Source organism: Natator depressus, chromosome 7 (assembly GCF_965152275.1).
Source record: "Natator depressus isolate rNatDep1 chromosome 7, rNatDep2.hap1, whole genome shotgun sequence".
NCBI classification, from domain to species: domain Eukaryota; kingdom Metazoa; phylum Chordata; order Testudines; family Cheloniidae; genus Natator; species Natator depressus.
The window spans coordinates 98,460,399-98,484,081 of record NC_134240.1 but is presented as its reverse complement, the minus strand read 5'-3'; the positions used below and the strand labels follow the sequence as shown (position 1 = coordinate 98,484,081).

The 23,683-nt window shown below is 40.8% G+C and overlaps 1 long non-coding RNA gene across 1 annotated transcript in view; it reads left to right on the top strand.

The window, feature by feature from the left end:
* The first annotated feature begins 19,418 nt into the window (after window positions 1-19,418).
* The window catches only part of LOC141991678 (uncharacterized), a 44,052-nt gene continuing 39,787 nt past the window's right edge, over window positions 19,419-23,683 (top strand). The window contains exon 1 of the long non-coding RNA XR_012640430.1: window positions 19,419-19,473. This is a non-coding gene — a long non-coding RNA (uncharacterized LOC141991678). The remainder of the gene's footprint in view (window positions 19,474-23,683) is intronic.

Genomic DNA, 23,683 nt, shown 5'->3' with positions numbered 1-23,683 from the left:
ACTTTAAGCTAAATTTTATGCACCTATAATTAGTTCCAAAATGAAAGAGAACAGTAAACAAAAATGATCACTAATTTCTTTTATTACCCAACACAAAAACCTCTCATATCTTCTAATATCACCACTTCCAAATGAAAAAATCAGTCGTGTGTACTTTTCAAAGACAATAGTCATATGTTTAGTGGTAAAGTTCAGAACAAAATCTGATATGCTATAATGAATCTCTGGCTCACTGTGTTCTGCCTGTTAACTACATTTAATTACAATACAAAGAGTACTGCAGCATCACAAATGATTCACTGCATTTATAATCAGAGGAACCTCTTATTTAAATTTGGTCGGTTAAATTTCCTTATTAAAAACACTTTTGCTTTTGTAATCCAGCTAAAAAAGTAATAGATTTTCAGTGTTTTTTAATAGCAATTTAGAACTTTTGGGCCATTTACTATGGTACTGTAATTCTCTCCTTATCAGCCATATTTTGTATTGTTTTTACAGTGTTTTTCCTCCTACACTGTTAGGAATAGATCATATATGGAAGAGAAATCTCTCATTGATTTTACAGAAAAAAATACTCCTGTATTTTTGTACAAAAAAATAGAATACTAAAACAGAGTACTTATGGAAATAACACATTTTATCTAATAGCTTTGAAGGGTTGATATAGACATAAAACTCTGCTGTATATTGAGCTGCACTCCTTAATGATGTACTGATAATGATGGAATAGAACAGATTTTTTCTAAATGTTCAAAAGGTTATTTTCTGTGGCCCAACAGCTCCCTGCGGCCCCCACAGCATTTACCTAGAGTGGCTCCGGCCCAGCACGGCACGCACCGGGGGCAAGGCAGGCACCCCGCCTGCCCGCCTGCCCGCCCTTCCCCCGTGCTGCTCTGGGAAGCTGCCTGGAGCTGGGGGAGGGTGGGCACAGGGGTCTGTGTGTTGCCGTGACAGCGCCTCCAGGTACCTCCCCCGAAGCTCCCATTGGCCGCGGTTCCCCATTCCCAGACAATGGGAGCTGCGGGGGGTGGTGCCTGGAGGCGTGGCCAGGGCAACACACAGACCCCTGTGCCCCCCTGCCCCTTCCCAGGTTCCGGCCGTTTTCTGGAGCGGCGTGAGGGCAGGCAGGGAGCCTGCCCTTCCTCCGGTGCATGCCAGGCCGGAGCCCACCCCCCAAACATCTCCTGCACCCCAACCCCCTGCCGCACCCCGGACCCCCTGCCCTGAGCCTCCTGCCGCACCCCTCCTGCACCCTGACCCCCTGCTGCACCCCACACCTCTCCTGCACCCTGGCCCCCTGCTGCACTCTGACCACCTGCCCTGCGCCCCCTGCTGCATCCCACACCCCTCCTGCACCCCCTGGGGCAGGGAGGGGGTGGAGTTGGGCAGGGGATTTCAGGGAAGAGGTTGGAATGGGGGCAGGGAAGGGGTGGGAAGAGGTGGGGCAGGGGCGGGGCCTCATGGAAGGGGTGGAGTGGGGTTTGCAAGTTCAACACCAGAGCTGATTTTCCAAAATACTCAGTGATACAAAGGACCAGGAAAAAACTGAAAATAGTGATAAGTGACTTCTCACAGCAAATTTATTGTACTTCCATTCCAAGCTATTTTTGTAGTCCTGAAATATTTTTGGAAATGTTCATATTTTGATCTTGGAAATAATTTCAAGATTCAAAATTTTGAAAATTGAAGTTTTCACTCTAAATTTGTGCCTTTTCGGAGACGACAAACCACTAAATTCCAGTTCTCAAATTTTCTTGTTCCTCAGGAGCCGTGTGTGTGTGGGGGGTTCAATTCAAATCTCTTTGCTGTCTAGAGCAGCCTCAGGCAGAAGCTGGAGCAGAGCACTGTTCTGAACCCCTGCCCCCTTTCCTTAGACATTGCTCTTACATTATAAACTGTGAGAAAGGGTGCCATGAAATTGCTACATTGATTCTGTGGTACTTAAGGATTCTTCCTGCACCTGATAAATTTCCGACTAGACAGACGTGAATTTTACAGTCTCTTTTCTGTAGCAAGCTAACCACAAAATGGCCATACCAGAAATCAGAATTGGATCAGTATTTTAAAGAGCCCCATTTTCAGACTTGGTTGCCTAAAGTTAAGCAACTAAAGTTATATTTTTTACTTGAAGTTTAGTTAAGAGTTAAAGTTTGAAAATTGGGCTGTACCTTTGGACTCTGTTTTACTGGAACCTGAGATACTTAACTACTTACAGTGACTCACAGGAAATCTTGGGCTTTTTCCAATATTAAGTGCCTGGAAGGAAACACTGTAATCAGTATATATTAAAATGAACAAGTCATGAGCAATCTACTTGTTTCATTTATGCCAATTACCATCAATAGGATGGCTTCTGAAACTAGTCATTAGCCTACAAAAAAGCTCAAAAGCATTCACAAAAGTGGCTTTTCTAATAAAGTTTCTGGCCTTTTCTATTGTTGAGAAAACCAAGAGAAGTGTCACAGGCCTCAGAAAACTCCATGGCTGGCCCTGCTAAGTTTCTAAACATTTATTCCCCTGTGATTAGAGATGTCCTCAGAGACATCAGTGCTTGACCTCTCCCAGTCTTACAGACCTTGGTGTCTGACTGGAAAGGAGAAGCTGCACAGGTAGGGGTATCTGAATGAAAGTCTGGGCTATGTGCTGCTCCCCTGGGCTTTTCTAACCACCGGTAGTATGGTTCCTTCAGGAACAATGTGCAGTGTGTCAGGGCCAGGCCATGGGCTGCTTGAGTGCCAGCTGCTAAATTGCAGTCAGGAGACAAGTAATGGGGTTGGGAGTGAACTAGTCAGGAAGTCAGGGTCAGGCACCAAGTTGCAGGCAGGGTTGAGCTGGGTCAGGATATCAGGAAGCTGGAGTCAGGTGCTAAGTTACAGACAACAAGCAAATAGCAAAGTCCAGCACAAACCAGGGTCAGAACCCTGAGTCTGGAGTCTACAGCAACCAGGGTCTGGAGCGGAAGCAGGCTGGCAGTCTGTATTGTTGCTCGGACAATGCTCCATGATGGCTTGCTGGTTTTAATATTAGCATCAGCCAATCAATCAGTGGGGCTGTGAGGGGCTGCCACTCAGGCCCTCCTGGGCAGTACTTCCTGAAAAGCCTAGCTTCGCAGAAGCATCAGTGGACTGGAATGCCCCAAGTTCTAGTCCTGCAGGTTCTTACATTGGTCCCCTTTGTGGTTTCATAGCAGCAGGTATGGAGGAGACCCAGGAAATTTAATAATGGTGCTTTAAGCACCATTAAGTTTCAATCTGATATCCACTTGGAGATCTATGTTTACCTGGGGATGATGTCAAACAGATGGTGCTGTATCCAAAATCTGGAAGAGCCTCAATTTAATGATGAAAGGGATTAGATGAAACCACAGACTGCTTCCCCCCCTCATTTCATGCCTTTCTTTTCCAAGGAGATCAACTTGGATCTGAGTTTTCCCTTCTGCTCCTGGGCTCTATGGGGATAATCTAGACATTGTGTATTTTTTTTTAAAGTTTGAGCTCTGAAATGGGGGAGAGAGTAAAACAATGAAAGAAACAGAGACAAAAGATGATTAGTATCTATGCAGAAAGCATATTAGTTCACTGTTGAAGTAATTGTGAAGTCATTCATGTATGCAACAGAACTATCTGCATATAAATAGAAGTTAAATGGTTTGTGGGATACTTTTAGTTAAACTGTGTAAACAAATACAAATGTTTGCATGGCAAAATTCTTCTTATATTTTGATGTGAACTATCTTTATCACACCCAAATCCATATCCCAGTTAACACCCAGGTAACTGGGCTGTGCTCTGATATTTTGAAGGGGCTGAAGCAAGGAGAGAAATACTCTCCTCATAGGCTGTGGAGTGTCAGCAGTGTCACTCCACAGCAGCTGCTGCAGCTCAGGGTTGCAGAAGCCTTCTGTCTTGTTGCCCTCAGTGGCCAAAAAACTGGATAGGTATGTATTCACTGGCTCTGTCCTTGCACTTCTCCACCCTGTCTCCCTCCCCCTCACCTCCCCATGGAGTGGCATGTGGAGTGCCCATGGTGCTGTTCTCTGTAGGTCTCATCCTACCTACCCCTGACCCAGCCTCTCTCCCCAACGCCTCATCTCCACCCGGAGCCCACAGTAGGGTAGAGGGGAGTAGAATTTCCCATAATATAAGCTGCTAGTTTTTGAAAAGTCATTTACTTTATTTAATTTGAAGAGCTTTAGAATATGGTGTGTTAACATTTCCTGTGTTAAAATACTCTCTATATTGATGAACAGCCACTGTCAACCTGACCCATCACTTAATGGACTCATTTTGGAGAATGTGTATAGGAGAGGTGTAGGGCTATTTAAAGAAAAAAATTAGGAAAGGTGTTTATGAATTCCAGGGTCTCTGTATTCAGTCTACATCCTCATTCTGTCCTTAGTGGTGTTGGGATTCTCTCTGAGATCTGTTTCACTCAGCTTATCCAGAACAGCTTGCCCAGTTCTGGGAGAACACTTCATCCAGTTCTCTGGGATCCAAAAAACTCAGTTTGACTCCAGAGTTTGTCACTTCGGTTCCTTTATTTAGCAGACTGCAAAGCTATGTTGAGTTGATCAGACTCAAGCACAGGGGGTAGGTATACGACGTACCACACATCCAAAGTTAAACAGAAAACCTCTTCCTTTATATAAACTTACACATTACATTTCATTTACTATACATTGCATCACACATCTTTGGATTGGTTTGGGTACTTTGCAGGAAACAGTCCCCATGCAGCATGCTTGTCCATGCATTGTTCATGCTTGACCTCAGCTCTACGTTCCGAACTTATTTTGTCTATTGTTAGTAAGTGGGTCCTTGCGTATTCTCCCTCTTCTTTTAGCTGGCTCAGACATTCTGTCTTTTTAGCCTACTAGAGAGACAAGGTGAATGAGGGAATATGTTTTATTGGACCACCTTCTGTTGGTGAGAGAGACAAGCTTCCGAGCCACACACAGCTGCTTTACAGGTCTGGGAAAGGTACTTCCAGCATAACAGCAAAATACAAGAAGGAGCAGATTTTGTAGCATAAGTAGTTAGCACATATTCCAAGGGACCATTCAAGGTAGATGTCAGAAGGTTATAGATGGTGAGACCACTGGGGATGATGTTTTGTTTCTTGCATTTGTTCAGGAAGTAGATGTTGCTGTTAAATTTTGCTTCCTTTTTCTTCATGTTGTGGAGTTTCCATTCCAGATGACTAAATTCAATATCTTCCATTGTTGTATGTGCTAATTACTTACACTAAACAGTCAGTTCCATCTTGCATTTTACTGTGGTGCTCAGAATACCTTTCCCAGACATGAAAAAGAGCTCTGTGTGGCTCAAAACCTTCTTTCTCACCAACAGAAGTTGGTCCAATAGAAGATATTACCTCACTCACCTTGTCTCTCTAATATCCTGGGTGGACACGACTACAGCTACACATGTTTAGCCTACCAACCTATTTACTTATCTTTATTTAATGATCTGTTTAACTCCATAATTCTGTCTTCCAAGAAATGAGGCCTCCCTCCATGTGTTTAATTACTCATGTCAAATCAAGCCTCAGCTACAAGTGTATCTTCTGACATTTTCAACAGGGGTGCTAAAAGTATTAGTGTAGTCGGGTTTTTTTGTTTTTGTTCTTGAACCAGAAAAGTTTCCCAAGCACTGGTCCTGGACAATCTCCCCAATAGATTATTAATTTTAATTTTTATATTTTAATTATGCAGCACTGTGGTTACACACACATTACACACACACACATTTAGAATCCCAAGAAATCTTTGATACCACACTAATTTTTCTTTTGATGTTCATTCAAAAAATTACAGCCTTTTTAGAACCACAGTAGAGAAGTTCCTCAAATGCACACTGATGAATGCCCCTGGTATGCCTTCCTTTCCTCTGGCCTTGTGTGAAGTGATAATTTATTATGCCTCTTCTGAGGGTTAGAAAATGCACAGGCATAGTTCAATTGTCTTTTGCCTCCAAGGACCTGGCATCAAATACTGTTGTAGATCTCAAGTGAATTATGATCACATCTTAGCCTTTTATTAGCATCACAAAATCACCACATAATTTGGTGAAATGGCCTGCCTGTGCTCAAGGGAGCCCCAGAACTACAATAAGGGGTGTGCTCTGGCTTAGAATTGACATGCATTGTCAGAGCTGCCTGGGGAAATTTGCAAAGCTTCTCTACACTATACACGCCCCAGTGTGCCAAACTCATCCCTGGTGTGATTCCATTGAACTTAATAGAGTCACATCCTGGAGATGAATTTGTCTCAATGCAATTATTCCCTCATCTTTCTGAGCACATACTTCAAATTGTCAGGCCACATATTTACTTCGGCTGATAATTGTTTTACAAATTATTCATACAGCATGTTTTACAAGATTCATAGAGGTTTCCTCAGAAATTACAGATCTGCAGGGAGAAACTATTTTATATCCAAAAAGCACATTTTCAAAAATACCCAATTTTCCAACTATTTAAAAAAAATGAATTGGTCTCTCCCTGTCTGAACTAGTAGTAAGTTTCTCATCTAGAAGTAATGTTTTCTTTTACATTTTGGCAATTGCACTATGAAGTATAACAACAAAATCAGAGTACTGTTAACTGGGCTTAAAACCGTGAGTTGTTTTTATCAGTTCAGTTTACTTTTAACTTGCACTTGGTACATCCATTTTGAATTCCTTCAGTGGTAGAAATGGCATAGTGACTTGGTTTATGCTTCATTCAAGAAAGTTTGAGCACAGTTGATGCAGTACATATTAGATTGCCTACTCATTTGACATAGACTTCAGTGAAGCCACACCAACTCCACTGATCAAGTATCGGGGGTAGCCGTGTTAGTCTGTATACACAAAAACAACAAGAAGAAAAGGAGGACTTGTGGCACCTTAGAGACTAACAAATTTATTTGAGCATAAGCTTTCGTGAGCTACAGCTCACTTCATGGGATGCATTCAGTGGAAAATACAGTGGGGAGATTTATATACACAGAGAACATGAAACAATGGGTGTTACCATACACACTGTAATGAGAGTGATCAGGCAAGGTGAGCTATTACCAGCAGGAGAGCGGGGGGCAAGGGGAGGAACCTTTTGTAGTGATAATCAAGGTGGGCCATTTCCAGCAGTTGACAAGAACGTCTGAGGAACAGCGGGGGGATAAACATGGGAAATAGTTTTACTCTGTGTAATGACCCATCCACTCCCAGTCTTTATTCACGCCTAAATTAATTGTATCCAACAAAGAAAATAACAGAATGCCACTAGCCATCACCTTCAGCCCTCAACTAAAACCTCTCCAATGCATCATCAAGGATCTACAACCTATCCTGAAGGACGACCCATCACTCTCACAGAACTTGGGAGACAGGCCAGTCCTTGCTTACAGAAAGCCCCCCAACCTGAAGCAAATACTCACCAGCAACCACATACCACACAACAGAACCACTAACCCAGGAACCAATCCTTGCAACAAAGCCCGTTGCCAACTGTGTCCACATATCTATTCAGGGGACACCATAATAGGGCCTAATCACATCAGCGACACTATCAGAGGCTCATTCACCGGCACATCTACCAATGTGATATATGCCATCATGTGCCAGCAATGCCCCTCTGCCATGTACATTGGCCAAACTGGACAGTCTCTACGTAAAAGAATAAATGGACACAAATCAGACGTCAAGAATTATAACATTCAAAAACCAGTCGGAGAACACTTCAGTCTCTTTGGTCACTCGATTACAGACCTAAAAAGGGCAATTCTTCAACAAAAAAACTTCAAAAACAGACTCCAATGAGAGACTGCTGAATTGGAATTAATTTGAAAACTGATACAGTTAACTTAGGCTTGAATAAAGACTGGGACTGGATGGGTCATTATACAAAGTAAAACTATTTCCCCATGTTTATTCCCCCCCCCGCCCCCGCTGTTCCACAGACATTCTTGTCAACTGCTGGAAATAGCCCACCTTGATTTTCACTGCAAAAGGTTTCCCACCCCCCACCCCCCCCCGCTCTCCTGCTGGTAATAGCTCACCTTACCTGATCACTCTCGTTACAGTGTGTATGGTAACACCCATCGTTTCATGTTCTCTGTGTATATAAATCTCCCCACTGTATTTCCACCGAATGCATCCAATGAAGTGAGCTGTAGCTCACGAAATCTTATGCTCAAATAAATTTGTTAGTCTCTAAGGTGCCACAAGTCCTCCTTTTCTTTTTGTGGATACAGACTAATACGGCTGCTACTCAAAAACAACAAGGAGTCCTGTGGCACCTTAAAGGCTAACAGATTTATTTGGGCATAAGCTTTTTTTACCCATGAAAGCTTATGCCCAAATAAATCTGTTAGTCTTTAAGGTGCCACCGGACTCCTTGTTGTTCAACTCCACTGAAGATCTCAGGATCTGGCTCAGAAAAGTTTGAACATGACTACAAAACAGGAGCATGTGGCTGCTGAGTACCCCAGTATATATCCCAAAGTATTGGAGGCTCTGCAATGATCCTTCTCCCAGTATGGATCACATGGATTCCAATCTCTCTTTGGGGATAAAGCTACACTACCTTGGACAGATCCATGGAGGGCCTGGTGGGACAGTAAAACTGTTTGCTAGCTGCAAACATAGGGCCAGATGCTCATCTATTGTAAATCAACATATTGAAGTCAATAGAGCTGTGCCAATTTACACCAGCTGAAAATCTGTCCCATAGTCTGATTGTCAGAGCTGCTGAGCTCCCAAAGTTTCCACTGACTTCAAATGGAATTGTGATTGCATGTTATTTCTGACCCATAGACATCTTGGGGCAGATTCTCAGCTGGTGTAAATTGTCAGAGTTCCATTGAAATGGAGCATAGACAGTTCACACCAGCTGAGGATCTTATCCCTTGTTCATCTTGTTATCAGATTGTGGTGGAAACTTAAAGGTTGTCCTTAAAGGAAATCCCAGTCCCTCTCTAAATTCTCAGATAGCCTCCAGCAGGTCTGAAAATCAACAGTTATACACCATAAAGAGCTTTTATTCTACTTCACGGAGATGACCAGCTGCGTTTGAGGCACCCTTTCTGATGCCAAAAGCAGGAAGGGATGAATCCACAGTCTCCCCTAATTAAGGTTCATCCAGTTTCCCAATCAGAGGTTGGAAAATTCTAGATTTCAAAGGAAAACATGGATATGTGATAGTATTGAGCATTTCTATACCCTTTTTCGGGCTAAGCTGAAGCATGAGAAAATTCAGCTAAAGAGTAAAATATTTGGGAAAGTGATTAACTACTGCAAAGGGGGTTTAGAATAGAAACTGGGTCCCATCTAAACTCCGACAGGTGTCGGACACAAGTGGGATACAAAAATGGCTTTTTGCCACCATTATAAGTCCACTTCCAATTGTGGGGGGTTGACCAGATGTCAGTTCTTCCACTGGTGCAAGTTAGAGCAGACTAAAGGCTGCTCTAACCTGCACCAACTGGTACTGGCCCCAAGCAAGTGGTAATGACAGCTAGGGATCATTGCACTACAGAGGGTCCCTGCATCTCTTCCCCTGGCCACACCACAACTCCCCACGTACCCAGATCAGGTGCTTGTGAGCTGGAGTGGTGTAGAGCTGGTTCTATACCACATAGGGATTTTCTCTGTATGAGGGGGAATCTTTAATTGGCAGGTTAAGAGAGCTTCACAGCCACTGAAGTGGCACAGAAGGCCTATATCTGGCCCAGAGTATCTGCTGGTTTACTTCATATTACTTCTGTAAGTCATTCAAATAGCAGATTATTGACTCCTTATAAATGCTAGAATGGAGTAATAAATCCCTACCTATTAATGTTTCTGGACATCTTAAAATAAAAAATGAAAATCTTCTAAAACAGCATTGATACTGAGAGTTAATAATAGAGGAAACAATCACACCTATATGTAATTATAAACTAATGACAACATAGGTCTGTTGCTCTTGGTGGGCAGAGATCTTTCCCACTGTTCTGAAAACAAGTCATCGTTTTTCAAGCTGTTTTTTTACTTCCTTGCTGTTTGGACTCTGGATACATGCTGTTTTGCATACAGACTGCAACTTTTCCCTTCAGATCACTGTATTGACTGTTTGTGAAATGACAATATGCCCCTAATTTAGAATATATTGTTTAAGAAGGGCAAATGATGATGAAGGATAATGGAACTAGAATATGCTCTCCTTTCATATCTTCTTATATTCCAGAAAGCGCTTTTCCCTTATCTGGTTGGAACTTCTTCAGTCTAAATGGAAATCTTCAAAGGCAGATTATGCAATCTTAGACAACTGCTATATTTCCCATCTTATATGTGAATGTGGTGGGTTGATGCCTATAGGCATCTGTGATAGCCCAAGGGTTAATTACTTATTAATTTTTTGTGCTTATGCTAATAATATGATGGCCGTGGCACAACAGCTGATGAATATGATGTCAGGTCTGTGAGTCTATCATTAACAAAAATCATGCTCCAAATATCCTCTATTAATATAGGTTTCAGAGTAGCAGCCATGTTAGTCTGTATTTGCAAAAAGAAAAGGAGTACTAGTGGCACCTTAGAGACTAACCGATTTATTTGAACATAAGCTTTCGTGAGCTACAGCTCACTTCATCGGATGCATTCAGTGGACAGTCCACTGTAAAATTTTGCTGTGCTGGAATAGAATACCTATTCTCTGATAGTGATTGTCAGCCTACAGAAAAAGACAATTCCCTTGTCTCTGCCCTGGGCCCAATTCAAAGCAAAAAACCTCCAACTACGTGGAAACCTGCTTACCCAGCCCAAAGAAAAAGCAAATGGGTAGAACACAGCCCCCCTATTTACTTTTAGGAAAAAAAAAACTCTGGGTTGGAAGACTGTGAATTTCCCTGCAGGAGTTAAGTACCCTGCCTCCAGGCAAAGAAAACCTGCAATTCACAAAGATAATCCCCTTTTGTCTCTGCTTGGCCACAAAGCAGAGAAAAAACAAGCTGCTTTCAGTTCCAGCTGCTTTTTGGACTTCCTTTCCAAAGGAAAAAAAAAATTCCTTTTTAAAATCTGTATTTCTAGTTCAAAAAAATCTCAACTGGATCTCAAAATGATTTCAGGTTAATCCCACCACTATGCCACCATGTCAAGGTTCCTCCCCCACTCTGAACTCTAGGGTACAGATGTGGGGACCTGCATGAAAAACCTCCTAAGCTTATCCTTACCAGCTTAGGTCAAAACTTCCCCAAGGTACAAAATATTCCACCCTTTGTCCTTGGATTGGCCGCTACCACCACCAAACAAATACTGGTTACTGGGGAAGAGCTGTTTGGACACGTCTTTCCCCCCAAAATACTTCCCAAAACCTTGCACCCCACTTCCTGGACAAGGTTTGGTAAAAAGCCTCACCAATTTGCCTAGGTGACTACAGACCCAGACCCTTGGATCTTAAGAACAATGAACAATCCTCCGAACACTTGCACCCCCCCTTTCCAGGGAAATGTTGGATAAAAAGCCTCACCAATTTGCATAGGTGACCACAGACCCAAACCCTTGGATCTGAGAACAATGAAAAAGCATTCAGTTTTCTTACAAAAGGACTTTTAATAGAAATAGAAGTAAATAGAAATAAAAAAAATCCCCCCTGTAAAGTCAGGATGGTAGATACCTTACAGGGTAATTAGATTCAAAACATAGAGAACCCCTCTAGGCAAAAACCTTAAGTTACAAAAAAGATACACAGACAGAAATAGTTATTCTATTCAGCACAATTCTTTTCTCAGCCATTTAAAGAAATCATAATCTAACACGTACCTAGCTAGATTACTTACTAAAAGTTCTAAGGCTTCATTCCTGGTCTATCCCCGGCAAAGACAGAATATAGATAGACCCACATACCCGTTGTTTCTCTCCCTCCTACCAGCTTTTGAAAGTATCTTGTCTCCTCATTGGTCATTTTGGTCAGGTGCCAGCGAGGTTACCTTTAGCTTCTTAACCCTTTACAGGTGAGAGGAGATTTCCTCTGGCCAGGAGGGATTTTAAAGGGGTTTACCCTTCCCTTTATATCTATGACACATATTTAAAATCACAGTAAGTTGGTGAAGGAGGCTGGTGGGATGCCAGACTTGTCTGGCAAACTCATTTTAGAGCTTGATCTAACTAAACCCATGGAGGTCCCATTAATTTCAATGTTTTGGGCTTTGGATGAGGCCCTTAATAAGTAGGCTGTTGCCCATTCTATCACTTTCTGTCCTCTGCCTTCATCACCTTGAATTGCAGCAGAGAATTAATTGGAGGCATTTTTTCCCTTTATCAAGCCAAGAAATCAACTTGCAGCATAGAACTTCATAGTTGAGTCTGATGATATTGCTGAAAACAGTGTTTATCCAAATGAATTTACTGAATATGGGATTTGTGATGCAAATGTAATCACCTCTCTCATTTCCTTTCCATCAATGGATCCATCATTTCATGGTAATAGGCCCTGGTATTGAGAGGGTGCATAAGGATCCACAACATTTAGATCCAAAATAACCCAGTGCCGGACTATATTGAAACCTCCTTGAGATTCTGGAGAAAGAGACTCTTGGCAGGGTAGGTAGCTTGGAAGTGCCATGATTTGTTATGGGAGGGCCATTGGGGTGAACTGGATTTGGCCCCCATTGGGTCTAACTCACCACTTTTTCTTCATTCTTGGCCATTTTCAACATTTCTTAACAATGGGCAATGTGCCCTTTGTTCTGCTTCTTTCTAGAATACATTTTTTGTCAACATCAGCGTATTATAGCAACTACCATCTGCTGGACTCCAGCTTAGGTTAAGAAGTGAACCAAGAAAGAAGAGAGAAACACAGACAAAAATCCTTTCTTTTAATTTGTTCAATTACATGTTAATAGAGATGATATAGCGTGTTGAGATTTAGTGAACTTTTTTAGTTTTTACACTTCAGAGGGGCCAAGGAATGATTGGACTTGGAACATGAAGTGCAATAACTGGAAATAGGTCTTTTTCAGGCCAAAGCTGAGACATGTGAATGTGTGTCTGTGTATGTTAAATTGAAAATAAAATCTTGACTCATGTCTCATATGGCCTAAATTCAGATCTGATGGATAAAATACTGTAACTTAGACATTATTACATTCAGTCTTACACTCAGACTTCCTTTGACCTATTTCTATACAATCAATGTATAGTGGTGCAATGAGGAGCCAGAAGGTTGTTTAATTAGGAGTAAGTTTAAGTATTTGCCACTTTGTTTTAACTTATACCTTCTTCTGACTCATTGACATGTAAATTACAGCATCTTAGACTCCCTCATATACAAGGAGAATGGATGTAAGTAGGCATAAGGGAATTTAACGGAGTATAAGTTTGATGGCAACTAATTTACACAGCCTTACTCATCAGCTCTAAATTTGGCCCACATCTATCTATACTGAGAGGTCATCTGATCAAATATCTTTAATCCGAGTCCTTCCTGACCTTCTCTGCTATCTGTTATGTTCCTCTTTTCTGTCACATTCATTGTTTAGACTGTAAGCTCTTTAGGGCAGAAATGTCCCTTCTATGATGTACCTAACACACTTGTAGGTGCTATAAAATTAATCATACTAATTAACAATAGGAGGCAGGGTGAAGTGGGAGCCGGGCTTACATTTCAGTCTACAAGGTCGTCAATTTGTCACTTTTCACAGATAGAAAATTCATTTTAAAATATTCCCCATAAGAAAATTGATACTATTTGTATATGACGTCTAGGATTTGAAATAGGAATATACACTATGAAATAGTCAAGTAATAAAGAAAATGTATTTACATTGCAAGTATATAGGTACCCCTAAAACATGCCATGTTTGTGTGACCTATATGGACTATGAAATTCAGCTAAGAGTGTGGTAGCAGGTACTGGGTGTGCAACTTTATTATTTTTTTAAATGGTGCTTTTCTCAAAGCTGCAGTGCTCAGAAAAAGCATGTTTTTTAAGACTTCAGTTGCTGCTCTTCAGCTGATTCAGCTTGTCAGATTGGATCTCTCATGTCATGTTAAAAACTGATTTCAGATGTCACAACCTAGCACATCAGCTGCAAATTTGAAAAGCCTGGTCTTCTCATAAGAATGGTTCAGAGAATATTCTTATGAAGAGTGATTTTATTTTTGGACCTACTTTCTGCAGAATATTTCACACCTCATTTTCCTTATAAATATTTTCTAAGCTGACAATAAGTGCTATGCATGTTAAGAACTAGAATAATAAACTATACCTGTTAGTAAACTTTTTGTATACAGCTAAAAATGTGATGTTTCCCTTGTGCCAACTATGTAGTGCCCAATCATTGTTGTATCTCTGTACATCATACACTACCTACTTTATCTGTGTATGTTGGCTTAAAAAGATATGTAGGTGTGAATTTCAGTTTTTATTTTTGAGTAAAGCACTCAACATGCACAATACAAACCAGATCTCCAGCTGTTGTAAGTCTGCAAGTTTCCTTTGCTTTCTGTGGAGCTATCCAGACTTATACCAGTTGAGAATTTGGCCCAAGTTTCTTTTTAAACCTTACCAAATGTCTGTTTCTGTAGATTATGTATTTCATCAGGTATGCACGAGAGACGGGTTGCCAGGCAAAATAAGCAATACTAGCAAAAGTACTTTTATGCCCCTATAACCACACCCAGGATTGACATTACTATACTGGCAAATTTTCTAGAGCTGGCCTTAGTTTATTGAACTGATCTTTTGGTGATATAACATTTAGTAATAACTACATATTTTTGTAGCATTGATGTCTTTTGATATATGCATCATCTAACACAAACATTTTACACATCACATTCAGTAACAACGTGAACTCTAACAACTGTATTTGCAGAGTTCAAACTCGTGCTGCTATTCAGAGCTGGCAGATAAGGATTCCACACATGGTTTATGGCTTAAGTGTCTTATTATCTTATTATCAAATTGAACAAGAAACCTCGAACATGGCTCACTCAATAGTCAAACTTCCAATAGTTACCCCCTTGCCATGTGGCCATAAAAGGGGGTAACTAGGACTAGGATTCTAGATAGGCCCCACCCAATGGGAAACAGCTCCGATGAAGTGAGCTGTAGCTCACCGAAAGCTTATGCTCAAATAAATTGATTAGTCTCTAAGTGCCACAAGTACTCCTTTTCTTTTTGCGAATACAGACTAACACGGCTGCTGCTCTGAAGCAGCTCATGAATGAAATCCCTCAATGTATTTTCCTTGTGCACAGAAATGGACATGAACAAGGGGTGCATCTAATGTGTGTTGGAAGTGAAAAGTCCTCCTCTCCCAATCCTGTCATTCATTGCATCCTGTGACCCACACACTCTTGCCCCTCAAAACTGTGGTGAGCTATAGCACTTCTAAACCCCATCATTAGAGAGGACTCCAGCCACAGGGAATGTCAGGGGAATGGCTTGACCAATCACCTCACCCAGCTGAGTTAAAAAAAAAAATTAAACCTGCCCTTGGTAAATCAGGGGCCTATATTTTCAGGAAAAAGGTATGTTGATATTTCAGGATATGACATCAGACTACTAGTTACTGTATGTCCCTGTTGTTGTCTTGTCTCTGTCATTAAGAACCAGATCCCCTTTGTGGTGAAAAGTTCTTAAAATCTGTATAACTTTATCCTCATGACTGTCTGTAGTGACAGATTGATATTACATCATCATGAGGGAAGATAAGTTCAGTGCCTGCATTGCCAGGATCAAAATAAATCCTGTTTACCAAGGTATTAATCTATTAGAATCTGTCCTAATGCAGATTTTAAACCTGTTGAAATTAACACTTTTACAACCAATTTCCTGCACAGTTAATTAGAGGTCAAAAGACAGAAGATGCTCTAGCTTCAGTTGGGGGAAAAAACGTTTTGGAATTATGCCTTCATTAATGTGGCTGAATTTTTTTTTATATGCTTGCCTATTTGGCCATTTCTTAGCATAAGGAATTTAACATGAATATATAAATGCTGTCATCACCTACACCGTACTGTATTTGTTAGTGTTTCCTCAGACTTGCTTTAGGAATTAAAGTCATCACATTGTGTTATACAATACCTTTTATGTATTATTGATGGCATCTTATAAAATTAAATTGCATCACTCACATAGTAATGCAATCCAAAAGCTTCAGTCTATTAACATTTTATTGCTGGAGGGGACAGCTAGCTAGTTTGAACTATACAATAGATCCCAAAGGGCACAAGAGCCTGCTGAAAATGCTGAAAATTTAGCTTTCAATAAACATATTAAATTGTTACAATTTGTTTATGATAGTAGTTCACTCGCATGATACAATTATTTTCTTTTTCATTTTGCAGAGCACAGTGGGTGCCTCCTGTGGATTTCCCAGTGTGCTGCACAGATATCACAGCACAATGAGAGAACAGAAAATTAATTTAATCCCTCTAGAATTCTTAGATCAGCAATATGTAACTTTTTCTTCAGAAAATGTACAACTCTCAGGTACTGTAACTATAGTTTTTTAAAAAAAATCCTCAGAGGAATACAATAGGGAAGCATAATCTTCTTGACAGTGCTAAGAGTCTTTTCAACTAGAATATAGAAAATTATGTCATTTTTAAAAGGACTAGTATATTTTATGCAAAATCCCCTGCTTGTTTTACAAACCCATCAAGCATAATTTGCTCATGCTGTTCCCCCTTAAAATTCAATTGAGAAACTGAGGCAGGATAGTGTCTTCTGCTTGAAGAGCACATTCTCTGAATCGTTTACTCTTCCCTCCCTTAAGGAACTAAAGTACTTCCTGACCCAGTTCCCTCTTTCTGGACTGGTGAACTCAAAATACAGTAGCTGGAACCACTGTAGAGAGCCAGCATAAATTGGGATGTCGGCATGGTAGGCTCTTGGCTGAATGAACTGCTTTTGTCTGATAAAAATGTATTTGAAATAAGTTTGAGAGTCTCATGTATCAAACAGTCTGCCCCAAGAAAGAAAAGGGGACTGATTAACATAAAAGCAAGGCTCATTGATTGCCAATTTGGCTACCAATTTAGCTACCAGTTCACTGCTAGCAAACACAGTGATATACTAGCTGAAAACAAAACTCTGATAAATGGGGATTTTATTATTATTTCTCTGGCGTAAAAACAGCTGAAGTCTGTTGCACAATAGTAATTTCACTAAGCAGAAAGCACAGTGAAAATACTGTGAATTGTTAACCAAAGTAATAAAAGTCCAAGGATTCTTGGGTAGGGCAATGCATGGGCACAATTGAGTACATTAAGGAGATGCCTTCAGTATTGCAGGTCAGTCTTGAATGTGTGTTTCCTTATTTTCATTTCTTTCTGTCACAATGTTATTGTGTGGAATCTGTTTTCTTCAAGTAAATTTCCTTCATTTGTGAATTATTCAAAAGTAGAAAATACAGTTTTAAAATGTAATTATATGATAAAATATGTAATGACTGTAGAATGATTTAATATTATATAATGGTGATTTTGGTTGGTGCAGGCTCAGTAATTTATCATCATTAAAATAATCAGGCAAATTTTGTGAAAAGTTGCCGCTGAATAGGTGGAGCAGTTTATTAGACCATATCACAGACTCACCACCTGTCAATTTGCATCTTTAAAAATAAACCCCTCTTTTTTTTTAAAAAAAGTGAAAGTTCTTAAAGAGCCTCATACCATTAACTGACTTTTCGTGGGTGGTAGTGGTTTTTGTTGCAGGATTGCAGTTATTCCTGCAACTCATAAGAACCCAAACAGTAACAAGAAAAAAAACCCAAACATTTCAGTGGAAGTTTGGGATGTGCAAGGAATGCAGGATCTTTCAAACTTTTTTAAAAATAAAATTGTTCCTAGGCAAAGCATCAGACTGCCAAGTTTTAATCTTGAAGGCATTTTTTATTACAGTCTTAGATTCTTGTCACACACAAAATAAAATTGGGATCAATAATGAGAATGCTGGTATAGCCATAAATAGACACTGTTCAATTGAATTTAGCCTAAAGTGGTTTGTTTTTTAATCTGTGTAAAAAAACAAAACAAAAACAAACAAACAAAAACCCCCAAACAACTTTTACAGAGCTTAACACCTCTAGAAATATGAGTTTAAAGAAGAAATTGCACATGGGTTTTTATTTAAATAAGTAAATATTCCCCATCAGTGTTTGAAGTCCAAATATTAGCATTTTTATTAATGAACTGGAGGAAAACATAATCACCACTGATAAAGTTTTCAGATGACACAAAACTTGGGGTAGTGGTAAATGATAAAGAGGACAGGTCACTCACAGAGTGATCTGGATCTTTTGGTAAGCTGGGTACAAACAAACGACATGTGTTTTACTATGGCTAAATGTAAATTCATACATCTAGGAACAAAGAATGTAGGTTATATTACAGCAAAGAGGATTCTATCCTGAAGAAGATTTGGGGGGTAATGGTGGATAATCAGCTGAACTTTAGTGCTCAGTGTGACACTGTGGCTAAAAGAGATAATGCAATCCTTAGATATGTAATGGGGGATCTCAAGTATGAGTAGAGAAGTTATTTTTCCTCTGTATTTGGCACTGGTGTGATCACTTCTGGAATACTTTGTCCACTTCCGGTGATCACAATTTAAGAAGGTTGTTGATAAATTGGAGAAGAGTCAGAGAAGAGCCACAAACATTATTAGAGTATTAAGAAAACCTGCCTTATAATGCTAGACTCAAAGAGCACAATCTATTTAGCTTACCAGGGATAAGGGATCACTTGATTACAATCTATAAGTTTCTACATGGGGAAATATTTAATAATGGTCTCTTCAATCTAGCAGAGAAAGGTATAACATGATCCAATGACTGGAAGTTGAAGCTAGACATATTCAGACTGGAAATAAGGTGTAGCTTGTTAACAGTCAGAGTAATTAACTATTGGAACAACTTACAAACGGTCATGGTGGATTCTCCATCACTGACCATTTTAAAATCAAGATTGGATGTTTTTCTACAAGCTCTGCTTGAGGAATTGTTTGGGGAAGTTCTGTGCCTGTGTTATGCACAGGTCAGACTAGATGATCACAATGGTCCCTTCTGGACTTAGAATCTAAGAACATTCAGTATTGAGCTAGTGCGTGGGAGCCTGAAGGTGAAACTGACTAGAAAGTGACTATAAATGAAGGGGAGACACTGCATACATATACATGAATGAAACAGACTATCCAAGCTGCGAAAAAATGTTAGTAGAGTGAAATTATCTTCGCCTGCATTAAGCTTGAGTAACTGGGATTTATGCAGGTAAATTATGCAGTTGTTTGTGGGACAGGGGTAAAATGCAGGGGCAGGATGACATTACAGCCTCTCTTCTCTGTGGGAATAGGTTCAGAAAGTTGGAGTAGAAGCTGCAGCCCCTCTACGCAAGTTCAGAGATAGAGGTCCCCTTGCATGACTGCTCTGCTTACAGCTCTCCCTGCTCATCCCCACAGCAGAAATGAGGTGACATGAAGAACCTTGTGTGGATACTTCACTCCAAGGTAAATTTTAGCCAGAATAAAGAAATATAAATAGTGAAAAGTAAATGAAATAGTTTCAGTTTTAGTATCCTAAGGTGCTATCTGTAAAAAAGGTAAAGATTACGGGGAAAAGGAATATGGGGTGCAGGTCCCCTTTAAGTCTAGCAGTGTGAATGACATTGCTACTGTTTAATACCACCAGCTTCCTTTAATACAAGGAGAATTAAGCAATGAATTGAGAACAATCCCTTCCCTCCCACCCACCCCCCAAAATCCCAATAGAATAAAATACACTACCCACAGTGTCTAATTATGACATCATCCACAAGAGCCTTAGCCTGGAAATTCCAAAGGACAGTATGTCACTCTGACTTTGCCCATCAGTGCTGCATGGGAGATGGTTATGCAGGTTGAAACGGAGTCAGAGCATTAAAAGGGATTTTCTAAAACACTCTAAAATTTGAAACTTAGCTTTCCGCTATGTAGAGTGATTCTTGGATTGTTGTCTCAGAGGAGGGCTATTTCCAGCATGACTTGCTGCAGTGTACAAGTGTTGTCACTGTTGATGTCAGTACATGAAACAAGCCACTTCTTCAGTAAATCACACTGAATTAATTTGATTTAATTGCTTATATTTGCCAGGATGAAAAAAAATACATCATGTCTATTCAATTCAAAGCAAATAAATCAGGGAGGAGGTCAATAACTAACCTTTTTGAAATGGTCTGTGGGCAAAAAGTTGTTAAACAGAATATAGCAATTAGACAGTCCAGTCACAAGAATTAATTAAAAAGTTCCACGTACAACATTAAATAGTTTTAGGGGAGAGCTAAAATTGCTCACAGTATGTGTCAGTACACATTCACCAACACTCTCAACTTCACTAACATTCCAAAAAGAATGCAGCATATGATTCAAAAATGAGTTAAATTCCAGGTCTCAACAGAAACAAAGTGGTCTTAATTGCAGACTGAGAGACATTACTCGTGGCACCACCAACAATGGAGGCTATACAGTGCACATAAATCATGAGGTGTGCTGTTGTGTATTTGCCTGTACTTCTAAGACTATAATCAAGCTGAAATGAGTTGGGCTAACACTAAAAACAAAGGGGAAAAGTTTCACCTTAGTGAATGGGGATTTAGCTGTACAAATCCTCTTGGTGTCTTAATGCTAAATCCCTGTATAATAGTTGGAAAGTGCACCTCTAAACACTGCCTTCTTGATGAAGGGGATTATTGACAGACATCTAGCTAATCTTACTATTGACTATAATAGCAACAAATACCATTGACTCTAGCAAAGCTTTGCTATGAAATGAATGAACATTATAGAGATCTTTAATAGGAGACTGTGTAGAGTTGAATGTGTTCCCCCTCCACTCTCAAGAATCCAGGATTTAGATCCTCAGATGCTCCTGAGTTCTGGTAGACACTCCAGAGAAGGAGAGAGGAGGGGATAAAGATAGCTTTCTGCTACCTTGCTGATCCCCACACTCCTTAATTCTGGGGGCTGGTTTGGGTTGCTCTAACTTGTGTTGCTCTAACATGAGATGGTCGAGTTCAGGATCCTGACACAGAGAAGAAAGGTAAGCAGCAGGATACGGACCCTGGACTTCAGGAAAGCAGACTTTGACTCCCTCAGGGAGCAGATGGGTAAGATCCCCTGGGGGACTAACATGAAGGAGAAAGGAGTCCAGGAGAGCTGGCTGTATTTCAAGGAATCCCTGTTGAGGTTACAGGGACAAACCATCCCGATGAGTCGAAAGAATAATAAATATGGCAGGCGACCAGCTTGGCTTAATGGTGAAATCCTAGCGGATCTTAAACATAAAAAAGAAGCTTACAAGAAGTGGAAGGTTGGACATATGACCAGGGAAGAGTATAAAAATATTGCTCGGGCATGTAGGAATGAAATCAGGAGGGCCAAATCGCACCTGGAGCTGCAGCTAGCAAGAGATGTCAAGAGTAACAAGAAGGGTTTCTTCAGGTATGTTAGCAACAAGAAGAAAGCCAAGGAAAGTGTGGGCCCCTTACTGAATGAGGGAGGCAACCTAGTGACAGAGGATGTGGAAAAAGCTAATGTGCTCAGTGCTTTTTTTGCCTCTGTCTTCACTAACAAGGACAGCTCCCAGACTGCTGCGCTGGGCATCGCAACATGGGGAGTAGATGGCCAGCCCTCTGTGGAGAAAGAGGTGGTTAGGGACTATTTAGAAAAGCTGGACGTGCACAAGTCCATGGGGCCGGACGAGTTGCATCCGAGAGTGCTAAAGGAATTGGCGGATGTGATTGCAGAGCCATTGGCCATTATCTTTGAAAACTCGTGGCGAACGGGGGAAGTCCCAGATGACTGGAAAAAGGCTAATGTAGTGCCAATCTTTAAAAAAGGGAAGAAGGAGGATCCTGGGAACTACAGGCCGGTCAGCCTCACCTCAGTCCCCGGAAAAATCATGGAGCAGGTCCTCAAGGAATCAATCCTGAAGCACTTACACGAGAGTAAAGTGATCAGGAACAGTCAGCATGGATTCACCAAGGGTAGGTCATGCCTGACTAATCTAATCGTCTTCTATGATGAGATTACTGATTCTGTGGATGAAGGGAAAGCAGTGGATGTATTGTTTCTTGACTTTAGCAAAGCTTTTGACACTGTCTCCCACAGTATTCTTGTCAGCAAGTTAAAGAAGTATGGGCTGGATGAATGTACTATAAGGTGGGTAGAAAGTTGGCTAGATTGTCGGGCTCAACGGGTAGTGATCAATGGCTCCATGTCTAGTTGGCAGCCGGTGTCAAGTGGAGTGCCCCAGGGGTCGGTCCTGGGGCCGGTTTTGTTCAATATCTTCATAAATGATCTGGAGGATGGTGTGGATTGCACTCTCAGCAAATTTGCGGATGATACTAAACTGGGAGGAGTGGTAGATACGTTGGAGGGCAGAGATAGGATACAGAGGGACCTAGACAAATTGGAGGATTGGGCCAAAAGAAACCTGATGAGGTTCAATAAGGATAAGTGCAGGGTCCTGCACTTAGGACGGAAGAACCCAATGCACAGCTACAGACTAGGGACCGAATGGCTAGGCAGCAGTTCTGCGGAAAAGGACCTACGGGTTACAGTGGACGAGAAGCTGGATATGAGTCAGCAGTGTGCCCTTGTTGCCAAGAAGGCCAATGGCATTTTGGGATGTATAAGTAGGGGCATAGCGAGCAGATCGAGGGACGTGATCGTTCCCCTCTATTCGACATTGGTGAGGCCTCATCTGGAGTACTGTGTCCAGTTTTGGGCCCCACACTACAAGAAGGATGTGGATAAATTGGAGAGAGTCCAGCGAAGGGCAACAAAAATGATCAGGGGTCTGGAACACATGACTTATGAGGAGAGGCTGAGGGAACTGGGATTGTTTAGTCTGCAGAAGAGAAGAATGAGGGGGGATTTGATAGCTGCTTTCAACTACCTGAGAGGTGGTTCCAAAGAGGATGGTTCTAGACTATTCTCAGTGGTAGAAGATGACAGGACAAGGAGTAATGGTCTCAAGTTGCAGTGGGGGAGGTTTAGGTTGGATATTAGGAAAAGCTTTTTCACTAGGAGGGTGGTGAAACACTGGAATGCGTTACCTAGGGAGGTGGTAGAATCTCCTTCCTTAGAAGTTTTTAAGGTCAGGCTTGACAAAGCCCTGGCTGGGATGATTTAATTGGGGATTGGTCCTGCTTTGAGCAGGGGGTTGGACTAGATGACCTCCTGAGGTCCCTTCCAACCCTGATATTCTATGATTCTATGATTCTATTCCTTTGATCCAGGATCTCTGGAGCACAGTGTGCTCCAGCTATGCCCCCTCCCACACCTGGTACAATCCCAGAATTCCCACTATACTTAATTTAGTTCAGGAACTGCCTTGTAGAATATAAAAGAGAGTGTGATTTTTTGTTTACATTGATAATGCACAGAGCCGTGGCACCAAGGCTACAGCAAATTTCTCATCTCAATGGTACTTTGTTTCACGTGGGAAAAAATTGATTATTTTAAACTATTTTGCATGTAAAACCATTTTTCTTTTCTGTAGCTAAATAAGATAAGTTGAACTAAGAGCCTGAAGTTATTAGTAGAAGTAATTATACATATAGAATACAAATGAAAGAATTATGATAAATTTTAATAGATTTTTTACTATATTGTCTCAGTTTCTGTTAAATAGAACAAGCAGTTAGTGCATGCTGTGGGATCAGAAGTTCAAATATAT